A 12,514-nucleotide genomic window follows, 5' to 3' on the forward strand; every position below is an offset into this window, starting at 1 on the left:
TTTAATGAGCAGTAGTGTAAGTTTATAATTTTTCCTCGACTGCCTTATGATGCTGCAGATGTGCGGATGATGAAGAACGTAGCCGATGACAAAGCTGAGCTGCCGCTGTTGTTGTTTCTGCTGCTGCTGCTGGTTGAGAACCCCGAATCGTCTCCAGAGCGACGGATAACTGTGGGACAGGCAATAGTTGGAACTGCTGCTCCCTCCGACTGTCCACTCCTACCGCGCTCTCGATACTAGCGGGTTAACGAATTAGGCGCCCCCACATTGTCGCGATCACAACTGCCCGCCGCGTCTGTGAGATCGCCCAGTAAACACTTCGGCGCTCTTTCAAGACCCAAGCTGCTCTGCTTCTCTGCTTGCAACGCGACAGACTATCCATTCGCAAAGAGAAACAACGGCACAGCTGCTGCCATTTCGTCGTTGCTATCGATAAATTAAAATTAAAGTTTCCTTTGGTACTACCCAGCAATTTACAATATTTACATAATAGTTAGAATTAGTTATACACATCAGAAACAAATACACTACTACATAGTAACAGTAGTGTCTGTAATAAGGCTTACATATTCAGAATAAGAATCGGATATTAAACTGCGAAAAATTTTGGATGCAGAAGGTATTTTATCTGCATTTTCGTTGCAGCCAGCTGAAACGTAGGATCAGAGTATACTCAAGAACGACGCAGTACCAATGTTCAAGAACTCTAACATCATCGACAATGCTCGTGACCGATCTTCTAACAGTGTTTTATGAACACAAACATCGTTTGTTAAGTTCTGTACAGTTAAGAATTCGTTGCACAACGAAAACGTCCCACTGGCTACAGTTACTCAAAGGATGAACGCTCTTACATACTGTTATATACTACAAGTCTTCCTGTAGGCCCAAGTCCTCCGGAATGTTACGAGGAATCAAGCCCGAGACAAACACCAAACATCGTCAGAATTTTCAGCATAGATTGTCGACAGAAAGGCAACTGGCACGTATCTGGTAAGCACACTGCGAAGAATACGAGCCGGCCGGAGTGGCCAAGCGGTTCTAGGCGCTACAGTTTGGAACCGCGCGACGCTATGGTCGCAGGTTCCAATCCTGCCTCGGGCATGGATGTGTGTGATGTCCTTAGGTTAGTTAGGTTTAAGTAGTTCTAAGTTCTAGGGGACTGATGACCTTAGAAGATAAGTCCCATAGTGCTCACAGCCATCTGAACCAGTTTTGAAGAATACGAGACTGAGCTGTTTTCGCTGCGTAGGCAGCCTTACCCGGTTCCAGAGAGCAAGGGACACATCACGTGACGTGACATGGTGAAGGAGCGCGTGTCTCCAGCCCGTTGCTACCTGCTGTGAGTATGCGGCACCACCGGTTGTGGGGCGAGTACATCGTATCGATGGCTAGGCAAAAGCCTGCGCTCTTCTGTTCTGCTGCATACATTCACAAGCGTGTCCCATAAGCGTTTCTGAGTGTTAGTGACGGAACAGCACCAGTCCAAACTGACGTTCAAGACCTTTCTTCTTGCGATGTTCTTTGCTTTGGTTTAGGAATGACTTGCGTATTATGCTAATTTATATGTGTGAAATAAGGTAAGAGCTAGGAAGATAGCATATACAGGTACGGCCAAACTTTCAGGAAACATTCCTCACACACAAAGAAAGAAAATATGTTATGTGGACATGTGTCCAGAAACGCTTACTTTCCATGTTCGAGCTCATTTTATTACTTCTCTTCAAATCACATTAATCATGGAAATGAAGCACACAGCAACAGAACGTACCAGCTTGACTTCAAACACGTTGTTACTGGAAATGTTCAAAATGTCCTCCGTTAGCGAGGATACATGCATCCATCCTCCGTCGCATGGAATCACTGATGCGCTGATGCAGCCCTGGAGAATGGCGTATTGTATAACAGCCGTCCACAATACGTGCACAAAGAGTCTCTACATTTGGTACCGGGGTTGCGTAGACAAGAGCTTTCAAATCCCCCATAAATGAAAGTCAAAAGGGTTGAGGTCAGGAGAGCGTGGAGGCTATGGGATTGGTCCGCCTCTACCAATCCATCGGTCACCGAATCTGTTGTTGAGAAGCGTACAAACACTTCGACTGAAATGTGCAGGAGCTCCATCGTGCATGAACCACATGTTGTGTCGTACTTGTAAAGGCACATGTTCTAACAGCACAGGTAGAGTATCCCGTATGAAATCATGATAAAGTGCTCCATTGAGCGTAGATGGACGAAACTAAAATGAGCTCTAACATGGAAATTAAGCGTTTCGGGACACATGTCCACATAACATCTTTTCTTTATTTGTGTGTGAGGAATCTTTCCTGAAAGTTTGGCCGTACCTTTTTGTAACACCCTGTATAAGTAGTGGCAATTTAAGTCCACTGAGTACCGTTCATCATGTATCACTCACTGATTTTTCTGATAATAAGACTTGAAACACGTATGTAACGCAGCAGCGATGGCGAGGCATTGTAGCATCTGTGACCAGAGTATGCGCTTGACCGCGCGAGTGTTGCGAGCGGTTCTCAGTCAGTAGTAGTCGTTGCTCAGTCTGTTAGTAGCTGTAGCCCAGTGCAGTACAGTAGTCGTTGCGAGTCTGTAGCTCTGTCTAGTTGAGAGCAGTACTCAGTCGGTAGTCGTCATGCAGAGCGGTCAGTCAGTAGTAGCAGCCCAGTCCGGTTGTGTGATGTAGGCGGTCGGCAACACTGGTCAAGATGAGCAATAAGGTATACTGTTAATTAATATAATCATTAGATAATGAAAAATTTCATTTATTGTAACTATTCTCCAACAAGTCTCCCAATAATAACTTTTTTATTTCAAAAGCATTTTCTCAAAAATTTAATTTTTTATTGAACTCAAGATTTCGTTGCACTTCCCATTTCACTCCACTTCTTTAAAAGAAAATTTTTAGTAAAATCTCAAAAAAAAAAGAGAATATTATTATTTGCAATGCATTTCCTCCAAGCGGTGCGCAACAACAAGAGCAGATATGTGACATCGATTTATTCTGAGGTAAGACTTTAATTGTGATTGTTTTTCACAGGGCTAAAGACCGATATTTCGGTTTAATTGTATTTTCTTGTCACTGATCGGACTTTAAATTTTGTGAAGAATTTATATTTGAGTCAGATTGCGAATTTCACTTTTTTGTTGCCATTTTCAGTACATTTCATTGTGGGCAGGTTACGCATAGAGTAATGTCCATCAGCATTTCTAATTAGTATCGTCATTTTCTTTCTTATAAAATTTGCGGAGGGGAGGTTACACTCGGCTCCCATTTCTATTAAGTATTGTCTTTGTCTTTTCTTATAAAATTACGGTGGGGAGGTTACACTTGGCGACACCCAGTCCAGGATCGTATTTCGTTGAGAGTCTTTTGAGCGACAGTCAGATATCTGCTCTTATTTGCTTAGATAATTAGGATTTGGCGCAACGCTTTTAATAATATTGTGACTTTCTTTCTACAGGTCAACGGCAATTTGCTGCTTTGTTGTATTTGTGTGTTGTTTTTGCATTGTGCTTATTTGTTTTGTGAAAAATTTTGACTATTGTAAAAATGCCGCGAAAGACTGTGAATAGTGTATCGCGAGGTATTACGAACGAAACTACCGATTTAAACAATTTTACCGATAGGACATGTGACACGCAGTGTAATCATGACATTCCTGCGTTCACTAACAATCAATGCATTACAACCACTAATGATGACTTTCACCTTAATGATGAACAAACGAACTCAATTGTCTCGTCTGTTAACTTGACGACAATTGATGACGCAGAACGCTCTATTGTAATGAGCGCTGCCGAGCTTAACACACCCGATTTAGAAAATCCAAGTAGTGTACAGACAAATTTGTCTAATGAAAATGAACAGGATACTGAAAGTACGACAGATTTATTTAATTCCGAAATAATGTCTGACAGTATACATCCGACTGCTCAGAATAACCAAATGGTTACAGTAAGTGTGAAAGTTCCAGATCCACCACTAAACAGTACAGATAGTATATACGTTAATTCTGACTTGGTACGAATTATGGTAAGATTGCTACAACAACAGAGTGAAGATATCAAACAACTATTTAGTGAACAGAACAAGAAACTAGACAAACTTATTGAACGGAACAAACAATTTTCTGAAAGTATTAAACAGCCGAGAGAAAAACACGATAATGTTAATGAACAGAACAAACAAGTTAGGGAAGAGATTACAGCTGTTACCGTTCAATGTCAGGACAGTAAAGAACAATTACATGCGGATACTAAGGCTTGTGCTAATAACAGTAATGAAGAAGTTGGCACTGTTGCGCAAGGCTTAGATAATTCAAATGCAACACAGATACACGAGATTAATGCAGTCACCGAACAATGCCCTAAAAACGCAGTACAGATTCGCGACGAAATTAATTTAGAGTCAATGGAAGTTTCATACACTCCGAATACGGAAGTTGACGAGAAAAGTGAACGACACAATAACCAGATTGACGAAAGTATTAAAGTAACAGAATTAACAATTATTCCAGTCACCAATACGTCACAGAACCCGCCACGTTGCGAGCATTTGTCAGAGTCACGCAGCGTGTATAATGTGAGCAATTTACAGAGACTACGAGACGTAAAATCCGAAAAGCCACGCGACTTAAAATCTGAAAAGCTATGCAACTTGAAATCAGAAATGACACATACGAACAGATTCACTCACAAACCCGAACGTGTTATTAAAGCGAGTGACGAGAACGTAGATTTCGAGCAATTTGCATTTGTAAGAAAATCTAAGGAACTTAATAATGACAGCGTACAGGTACATGGTTTGCACTGTATACGACAATTTATCTTTGTACATTCACCGCTATTACCTGTAATGCAAAAGCTAGCTTTGAACCAGATGCGACAATTTATTTTTGTATTTACAACAGCATTGCCTGTAATGAGGAAACTTGTATTAACATGGATACAACTATTTGCTTTTGGATTTATACCGCAATTGCCTGTAACGCAAAAGCCAAAATTTATTTGCAGTGCGTAAAAGACCTCAGGGGATTCATTACGCTTTAATGAATATGTGCCGTAGCGAGCATAGGGCCCCGAGCTGTAGTAGTGCTGTTTCATCTTTAGTTTTCTGCACTGCTGACTTTTCTTCTACTATCCTTTATATCTATCAAAACTGCTCTTTAACTATTGCTCTACGTAGTATTAAGAAACATGTAATGAATATCCGATGTGACAAACTTTTACCGAATGTGACAATTTTCAGTAGGCACTCCCGTAATGACAACTACCGCCGTAATTTTAATTACAGATAAAATCGTAATCATCAGTATGTACAAAATTTTCGGCAGTCGCAACCACATTTTTTGGTAACAATAGACGTTTTCCACCACAATAGCATGAAAGTCAACCGCTTAGCATACCTAACCAACAATGCAGTCTACAAGGTCAACCAAACTTTAATGTTTCGCCGCGTGCACGTATAGTCCTAGCTCCAACAAATAGTAACGCATGGCAGCAAAGAAATAACTACGTACAGACAACACACCATTTCAATTCCTATCGCAATGCGCCGTATAGAAATTACTATCATGACAGACGTAAAAATAACGAGCACAATTTTCAGCGTACGTTTAATAGCAGTCGATCTTTTCAGCAGCAAGAACATCAGCAACAACATATTATCATGAATGAAACAGACAATAGGTGTCATCCGTAGCGTAATACGTCAGTAAGAGTTAACAGAGCAGTTCAAATAGTGGATATGTCACAGCATCCTCCCGTAAATAATAACACGTACGACAGAATTTAACCAGATACAGCACAGATTGCATATTACAGTAACGCAAACATTACTTTTGACACGCAGAATTTTGCTCACGAGAATGTTATTTGAAACATGCTCTGTTGAATGCACCACTTTTATCGCATCCAGATCTTACTAGAAATTTTTCCATTGCTACCGACAGTTCCAACACCGCTTTAGGCGTACACATTTTCCAGGAAATGGAAGAAGATGGTTCTACAGTAATTAAAAACATCGCATTTGCAAGTCGCATTTTGTCACCTGCTGAACGAAATTATTCCGTCACAGAACTTGAAACATTATGTGTTGTATGGGCTTTCACGAGATTTAGGCACTTTCTTTACGGCAGACATACCACCGTCTACACAGACCATAGAGCGATACAATTTTTACTTTCAGCTAAATTCACTCACGACAGATTAAGCAGATGGAAACTTTATTTGCAAGAATTTAATTTTACGATTGTTCACATTCCCGGCACACAAAATGTTATAGCAGACGCACTATCGCGTTCTCTCAGCAACAATCAGCAAGACGTAGCAACCAACTTCTGCAAAGCAAATTTCAGTGTCATGTACATTCAACAGGTTGCATTTGAAAATTTTATTTCATCGTCATTACAGGACATAGCACAAGAACAAAATAAGGACAATGTGTGGAAAGAAATTAAACACCTTTGGCAAGATAGGAAAAATGTTACGATTAGGAACCACTACACTGTACGCAATGACATTCTGTTTCGCCGCTCTCATCCTGACAGCAACAATTGGTTATTATGCATTCCTGACGAACTGGTTAACAAACTAATTTGGTACACTCATTTAAGTTACGCACATTACGGAGCACGAAAATGTTTTCTTATACTGAGACAGAACTGTTATTTTACCAACATGGAAAAACGTATACGACGAGTTTTAGCGTCTTGTAAAATTTGCCAGAAAGCTAAATCAGACACCACTTCACATATTCCTCCTTTATATCCCATTATACCTGTGAAATTAAGACACATGGCCGCAGTAGATATTTTTGGTCCGATTCCGAGAACTAACAGAGGTTTTTGCTACATTTTTGTCGCTGTTGAGCTCACTTCAAAATTTGTTACTTTCACTCCGTTACGCAAAGCTACTGCTAAAACTGTTTCGAAAGCATTTGTAAAACATTTTCTATTTCATGTAGGGCATGTAATGAAAGTAATTTCTGATAATGGATCTCAATTTCGTAGTAGTATATGGACACGCATGTTACCAGCTAGAAACATTTCTCCGATTTATATATCCAAGTACCACGCTTCTTCGAACCCCTGTGAAAGATTAATGAAGGAAATTGGTAAGCTGTGCAGAATATACTGCCACAAAAGACATATTGATTGGGATACACACATACTCTCATTCCAAGATGTAATTAATTCCATTCCAAATGAATCCACTATGCTATCTCCGACTGTTATACTGAAAAACGTTGAACCACCGAACAAAATTAAAGAATTAATAGACTTCCCCAAAAATCGTCGCTTACGACACCACGAAATAATTGACATTGCGCTGAACAACATCAAACGTGCCGCAGAGCGCCGGAGAAGACAGCAAAAACAGGTTTGTACACGCCGCGACTTTCACGTTGGACAGAAGATATTAGTACGTACACACTATTTATCCAGCAAGTTAAAAGGTAAGTGCAGTAAATTTGAACTTCTATACGCAGGTCCGTATCGGATTCGCAGCATCCCTCACCCCAATGTTGTACACGTCGAAACTTTGAGAACCAGAAAATCGAAAGGCAATCACCATATCTCAAACATTAAACCGTTTATTGAGTGAAACCACTGTATGATTCAACACACTATGATGTCATTTACTAGTGCAATTAATTCACCTGACTAATTACTGATGATTATCGTATTTTTTCTTGGCAAGTGCCCGGCAAGGTAAGGTTAGCAGGCCGCTTTTCTTGTCGTCACACATCAGACCGTGCATATTTTTCCAGATGAATTTACACATTTACGACTATTTCTGCAATTATATTTATGTGACTAATTATTGATGATTATCGTATTTTTTTCTTGGCAAGTGCCCGGCAAGGTAAGGTTAGCAGGTCGCTTTTCTTGTCGTTACACATCAGACCGTGCACATTTTCCATTTTTTTTGGTGTATATGACTGTACTCCAGTTTTGTTTGTATGCACTATGAAATAGTTAAGATATAACACACACCAGTCGACTTTGACATTTTTTTTTTTGCCTTATGACATCTCAACATCGTGACTGTTTCACATTTTTTTTGCTACTGCATTGTATTATTCTGTGTACATTTTGCATCTGAACACTGTCAATGTTTTTGACATATTACGTTTTCTGTCATGTTATGCTGTATGGTTAATTGTGTCACCATAAACCAGTCATTATTTAGTGGGTATAGGATTTAAATGCAAGACATTAATCTTTGTTCATCAATTTCAGAAAGGAATGATGATTCTAAGAAATAAATTTAACATAAATGGGAATTTCACCTACGGAATAAACGAAAGGAGATGCAATGACTTTATGAGGAAGAGTAAATGGATCAGGATTAACAAGCATTAACAAGACTATACTATACTCATCACAGAATAGCAGTCTTAACTAATTTTTTTCTTTCAGAATACAAGGTGATTGATGCAGGCTGTCAGAGAGAACTACACGTCTTAGTTTTAGTGATGAAATATGCTAGAGATAAGGAATAGTTGTATAATGAGTAATGAAGTGATTTTTTTGCAGATGATAGTGAATACTGATGAATAATGATGAAGGAAATGGTATTATGAATAATGAAGTTTTTCTTTACAGGTGGTGATAATAATGAAGTTATGATAATATGGATAATGAAGTGATGGATAATGAAGTTTTTTTTTCTTTACAGATGAGGATAATGTTGAAGTTATGTATTTATGCTACGTAGTTATTTAAGTATTTGTTGCAGTTTGCTTTGACAGCAGGTGTTATATTGCATAGTAGGATGACGGAAAGTTTTGGAAAGGACAGCTATGGAACACATTTTATACACATTTCACTACTTGTTAATTCGAAGTTCACTACTTTTCAGCATAGTGTGCGTTTCTTCTTTCAGGTTAATAATCCATTTTGTATTTTTTCCAGGAGAAGTTTTTCATGACACTTACTAAACCTGTTACCTATTATACCTGTTCTAGTACTTGCATTTTTATATTTTTTACCCATTTGTGTTTATCATTTATAAATGTGATCACATGTACTGCCTTGTTACATAATCTTGCTACAGCTGACTCATGACGAATGACGTTACCTATCCTCATTTGCAGCAATAGGTCAAAAGCAAAAAGTATTATGCCTCAGCAATTAATTATCGATCCCAACGCAATGCATTGCTACCAAAAAAAAGTATTACCAGTCCCACATAATGTCACTAGTTTATGATAATTCTGAATAATACTGATCAACTCTGAATAGCATGTCACTCGAGTAATGACCTCTTAATGAGACTATATTCAAAATAATGCTATGTCACTAGCTAATAACTGCCACTGTTTATTGTAATGCCTGTGATTACTAATGATTTGACTGTAATTAACTGATTTTTAATAATGACTTTTTAATGATGTGAATAATACTGAATGATGAACTATGTTTTATTCTATTCAATACTTGATGGCCACTGAGTGCCAATCATTAATGTCACTCCACGAATTGTGATTAATTATGCCATTGATTAGCTCTTGTTTCCAATGTTGATACTTTGTAACCAGAAAAGAATGTGACTGTTTAATAATGCTTTGTAATTAGAAGAAGGCTAATAATTCTTAGTATATTGAAATGACAAATGATTAATTAATTAACTGTAATTAGACAAATGATTAATTAACGACAAATGATTAATTAACTGTAATTATACAAATGGTTAATTAACTGTAATTAGACAAATGATTAATTAAAAACAAATGATTAATTAACTGTAATTAGGAGAAGGTTAATGATTCTTGATTATACTCTGTAACTGAAAGGAATGCGATTATTTCATAATGCTTTGTAACCAGGAAAAGAAGGCTACTGATTCTATGTAAAACAATTAATGAACATTTTTCTGTAATACTACATACTTGGTACAGAAATGTTCAATAACTGGGCTATGAATGCCACGAACTATCAATGAAGACTGTAATTGTCAATATTATGTGACTTGATGTCCTTCACCTCATAAGCTGACTACCCTGAATTACTGCAATGTCCATTTGTCCTGTTTATCCCAGTGATCATGGAGCACTATATTTGGTTTTGCACTAATTCTACGTTGGTGTGCCTTGTAAGAGTGTCGTGTTGACACGACATGCTGTCCACCACCATGAGCGATGAAGACATTATTATGGTCCCACTGTTTGGTGTACCTAATGTACTGCCAAAGTGAAAACATGGAACATTACTACGACAGTTCAGTGTCTTGGCTACACTGATAAATTCTGATGGGAAAAGAACTTCAAGTTGTGTCACTTGGTGTTGTACTACTGTGGAAAGATATGGACTTTCAGAGCAGCTGTGTGCAATCTAAAGTGCTACAACCATGATGCAATCCTTCCCTTTCCTATCCTGATTCTTGTCACATAAAAAAAAAAAAAAAAAAAAAAAAAATTTTTTTTGGTAACATCATTTATGTTCATAGGTTATACATTTTTCGATTCGCTAAACTCCAGTGTGAGTACACTTATGTCACTGGTCGACATGATGTTTGCCATTATGTTTATTTGTTGTGAAAATACTAAAGACATTTTTCAGTGCATGTGCACTTTGGACATGAATTTTTTTTTTTTGCCATTATGTTTATTTGTTGTGAAAATACTAAAGACATTTTCAGTGCATGTACACTTGTCAACATAATATTTTTTGCCAGTCTGTTTATTTGTTCTGAATATGCTAAAGAATTTTTTCAGTGCCTGTGCACTTTGTTATCTGTCAAATAATTTGTATATACTTTTCTGATTTGCTACTATGTTTAGTATTCACATTTTGTCCTTGTCTGATATATTTTGTACTTAGTGCGTGTGCACAACATTTAAATATTCTGTAAGTTGTAGGATTTTGTTAATTAAAGAAAAATTTTGCCGCGCTTGGCAAGTCCAAATGACTCACCATCGCTGCCAAATTTTTGCCCCCCGAGTGGAGGGTTATGAAACACGTATGTAACGCAGCAGCGATGGCGAGGCATTGTAGCATCTGTGACCAGAGTATGCGCTTGACCGCGCGAGTGTTGCGAGCGGTTCTCAGTCAGTAGTAGTCGTTGCTCAGTCTGTTAGTAGCTGTAGCCCAGTGCAGTACAGTAGTCGTTGCGAGTCTGTAGCTCTGTCTAGTTGAGAGCAGTACTCAGTCGGTAGTCGTCATGCAGAGCGGTCAGTCAGTAGTAGCAGCCCAGTCCGGTTGTGTGATGTAGGCGGTCGGCAACACTGGTCAAGATGAGCAATAAGGTATACTGTTAATTAATATAATCATTAGATAATGAAAAATTTCATTTATTGTAACTATTCTCCAACAAGTCTCCCAATAATAACTTTTTTATTTCAAAAGCATTTTCTCAAAAATTTAATTTTTTATTGAACTCAAGATTTCGTTGCACTTCCCATTTCACTCCACTTCTTTAAAAGAAAATTTTTAGTAAAATCTCAAAAAAAAGAGAATATTATTATTTGCAATGCATTTCCTCCAAGCGGTGCGCAACAACAAGAGCAGATATGTGACATCGATTTATTCTGAGGTAAGACTTTAATTGTGATTGTTTTTCACAGGGCTAAAGACCGATATTTCGGTTTAATTGTATTTTCTTGTCACTGATCGGACTTTAAATTTTGTGAAGAATTTATATTTGAGTCAGATTGCGAATTTCACTTTTTTGTTGCCATTTTCAGTACATTTCATTGTGGGCAGGTTACGCATAGAGTAATGTCCATCAGCATTTCTAATTAGTATCGTCATTTTCTTTCTTATAAAATTTGCGGAGGGGAGGTTACACTCGGCTCCCATTTCTATTAAGTATTGTCTTTGTCTTTTCTTATAAAATTACGGTGGGGAGGTTACAGACTTTATCCATTACTAAAGTCAGATCACAAATTTAAAAAAGAAAACGTTTAATGCAATACCGCTTTTGGGTACATTTCTAGCGTTTTCCGAACTCATCTAACCTGATCCTCCCTACAGATGATCGTGGCGAACACGGTTTATTAAGGTTTGTAAACCGAGGCGAATGTTAAATAGTATTTTGGTTTTGGCATTTCTTATTTCCAAATTTTCTTTGAATATCTTTTTTTTTTAATTTCTTTTCCTGCGATGAGTTTCTCTATGCTCATGAGTCACTGGCGCAGAATTTCAGTGCAATATAAACGGATGAATAAAAAATAGTATTTTGGTCTTCGTTTTTCCTAAGAAGTGGTGTTTCCCCATTAACAGTATCTTCGTCTCTTATGATGTAGATATTTTTAGGTAGTTTAATGTATTACGAAGAAGGTAAAATCAAAGAAAGATATACTTTTGTTGATTTATTTCTTTTCTCCTTTAACCCTAGAACACTAATGGGGGAAAGTGTTACTTTGCTACTAAACCATCATAAAGTTTACTACTCCACATTTTATTCAAAAGAATTCGTAATTTGTAGTTTATTATCAGTTAATTACAGTTAGTAGATCTCCAATAGTATGTTACATACCAAATCAAGTATAAAATGC

This window comes from Schistocerca serialis, chromosome 6 (assembly GCF_023864345.2).
Source record: "Schistocerca serialis cubense isolate TAMUIC-IGC-003099 chromosome 6, iqSchSeri2.2, whole genome shotgun sequence".
Classification (NCBI taxonomy): domain Eukaryota; kingdom Metazoa; phylum Arthropoda; class Insecta; order Orthoptera; family Acrididae; genus Schistocerca; species Schistocerca serialis.